This window comes from Panthera onca, chromosome F2 (genome assembly GCF_046562875.1).
Source record: "Panthera onca isolate mPanOnc1 chromosome F2, mPanOnc1 haplotype 2, whole genome shotgun sequence".
NCBI classification, from domain to species: Eukaryota; Metazoa; Chordata; class Mammalia; order Carnivora; family Felidae; genus Panthera; species Panthera onca.
In genome coordinates this window covers 29,954,265-29,957,234 of record NC_138356.1, presented here as the reverse complement: position 1 = coordinate 29,957,234, position 2,970 = coordinate 29,954,265, and the positions used below count along the sequence as shown (strand labels likewise).

The 2,970-nt window shown below is 40.5% G+C and overlaps 1 long non-coding RNA gene across 1 annotated transcript; it reads right to left on the bottom strand.

Annotated features, from left to right (window-relative positions):
• Positions 1-625: 625 nt before the first annotated feature.
• Positions 626-2,574, bottom strand: LOC132664229 (uncharacterized). The gene is made up of 2 exons (XR_009603530.3): positions 2,487-2,574; positions 626-1,219 (listed from the first exon to the last, which is right to left on the bottom strand). It is a non-coding gene; the product is annotated as an uncharacterized LOC132664229 (long non-coding RNA).
• Positions 2,575-2,970: the final 396 nt, after the last annotated feature.

Genomic DNA, 2,970 nt, shown 5'->3' with positions numbered 1-2,970 from the left:
GATAGATTGTGCCCTTTGAGGGGGGCGAACCAACAATAGCTTACAAAATAAAAATGTAGAATTTAATTTCAGAAATAGTTGTCTCCTCGTTCATGATGCTAAACATAGAGAGGGTGTTATCAGAAGCCATGAGCAATGAAGGAACGATTGTAGCTATGGGGTTCTGCTTTAGCCAGGCTCTGAGGGATTTCCTGACACCGGCTTTACAGGTATTGGTTATATTTGTTCATATGAAGAAATACTATCAACTGTTTCACTAATTCATAGCATGCAAACCCAGCTTCTCTATCTGAAGGCTAAAGCAGAGAAAATGTCACTAAATATACTCCCTGCAGGAGTTAGAAGTACAGTAAGGAAGTCATTCACTGATAGATGTTCAGTTTTTAGCAGTTTCCAGACACAACACTTCTCAGCTGTAACCTTCCCCACAGCATCTTCAGAAAGCTACAATGTGCACATGGGAATGGGCGTATAGATTAGCACCTGAAATAAAATCCCGAGCCACAATGGTCACCGCTGAGAGTTCCCTGCTTCCTCCAAGGAATATGCTCCTGGGCTGAGACCCTCCCTCCCCCTGCAGCATCCCTTTCAAACAACATAAAGATCTGACAAATGGCCAAGAAAGTCTCTTGTTGCTCATTCTTTTAGGTCTGAGGTTAGTTTTGCTACAGCACATTTTTCTTATTTTTTCCTGTATGGTGGTTTTGTATAGATTTCCTTACCTCTACTACTTCTTAACTACAGGATAGTTACCATGGTAATACCTGTTGATGGCAGACCAAAAAAAAAAAAAATGCAATTCTGCCATGAGGAAGCTGCTTCTGTATTTCTTGCTTCTGGCTCTCACAGTTAGGTTCAGGGGACATATTTGTTTCTTTCTAGGCTTGTAGGTGACACCAGTTTTTCCATTTGGGCAGATTGATATGGAAATTGCCTTAGCTCTCTCTGTGTTATATGCTAAGATACAACCTCCTGGAACATTTGTTTCCTGGTGATTTTTATCAACTATAATAGAGATTGTGTCTTTGTTCCAAGGAGTTCACAGTCTTGAAAGCCTGGGGGTTTTTTTTCTTCTCTTTTTCTCTCATTTTTTTCTTCCCTCTTCCTTTTCCCTTCTACTTGATCAATTAGATGGGTTTATGTTCCTTCTTTGACCAGACAGACAAAGGGCCACGGTAGCAGAGCCCATATTTCACGTCTCACTTAAAATGCCATTGGTCTGGAAATCAAAACAATAAAGAAAATAAAACCTGGGTTGTACATAATGCCAATTAGTTATACAAGGCAGGTTAGTGGACATATGTTCTAGATATTAAGTAAATTGAAGGGACTTAAAATAACAACATGCTAAAGGGCAGTCATGAACTCTCCATTGCTAGTATCTTATTACAGAAACTTAGCTAGATCATAAATAATACATATTTAAACAGGCATTTTGGTATGCCTGTTCTGGATATGGCAGTGTAGCAGAGTCTTTGGATGAGATTTCTAGACAAACAAAAAGAGACACCGTCCCTGAAGCCAAATCAGCTGATTAGGGAGAACACAACACAGGTAGACATGTGTTCGACACATAAGACATGATGAGGGCACCACTACAGAAAGGTAATGAACGAAAAGGGACCTGGGTTCTGTTCATGGCTCAGACCCTAAAGAGCTGTGTCATCACAGCTGGGCATTGGTTTTCTTATTGCCAAAATTAGTTGGGCCGAAATATTGTGGGTTTGCTTTTAACTCTAAAATTATATTAATCCAATTCTGAAATAGGCACAGGTGCTACACAGTAGAACACTGGACGGGGAACCAGAGCAGGCTTTTAAGCATGAATTTTGAGGGACTTTTCAACGACAAAGAAAAGCATAAATTAAGCAAGGGCAGGAGTCAAAGAAAAAGTAAATGATCTGTCATATCAGTCTAAATATAATACGTCCCAATGAAGTCAAAAATACCTTAGGAGTTTTGATCAGTCCAGATTCTTAAGGAGCCCCTTCAAAATGTTCCTCACAATTAAAAAAAATATTGAAAGTTTTCTCTTTAATTCTACTTCATATTGTTTCGGTGACTGTTCCCTTCATCTATTTCTGAAAACAGCATTTAAAAATACAGATTCCCTCTTTGAGATTGTATCACGAGTTATGTGAACATCCCTGTTACTTCAATGTTCACTTGAATTTATATAATTAAGAAATAGTTCTGGTATAGCAGCTGGGCTGATGTGTAAACCTTCTTGATATGAGAAATGCAGAGTAATGACCACTGCCTTGCTCACCCTCACCTCTGTGCATTTAAGTCAGGACTCCATATTAGAGAACTCGACCATTTTTTCCATGCCCTGGCTCTGTATTGGTTTCCTAGGGTTGCCATAATAAAGTACCACAGACTGGGTGGATTATCTCACAGTTCTGGAGGCTATAAATATAAGATCACAGTGTCAGCAGGGCATTCTCCTTCTGAAGGCGCAGGAAAAGGTTCTGTCTGTTCCACACCTCTTTTTAAGCTGCTGGTACGTCCCTGGACTGTGGCTGCGAACCTCCTGTCTTCACAGAGCATTCTCCCTGTATACATTTCTCTTTATCCAAGTCTCCCCCTTTTATGAGGACACTGATCACATTAGATCAGGGGTCCACCCTTCTCCATTATGACTTCAACTAATTACATCTGTAATGATCACATTTCCAGATGAGGTTACATACTGAGGTATTGGGGATTAGGACTTCAGCCCTTCTGGGGGCTGACCCTTGGGAACGACATTTCAACCCATAACAGGCTAAAAAGGCAGCACATGGTCATGCTTACACATGCAAAGTCCAGTATTCCAAGTATAGCCACCCCGCAGAGAAGATGCAGCTTAGTAGATCAGAGACCATCATGATGCCTTCAGTTCTTCTAAACGCACCATGTTCACAAATCATAATAGAGCATTGACAGTCGCAAGGCTCTTGCTAGTGTGCTTAAGCATACATGATTAGG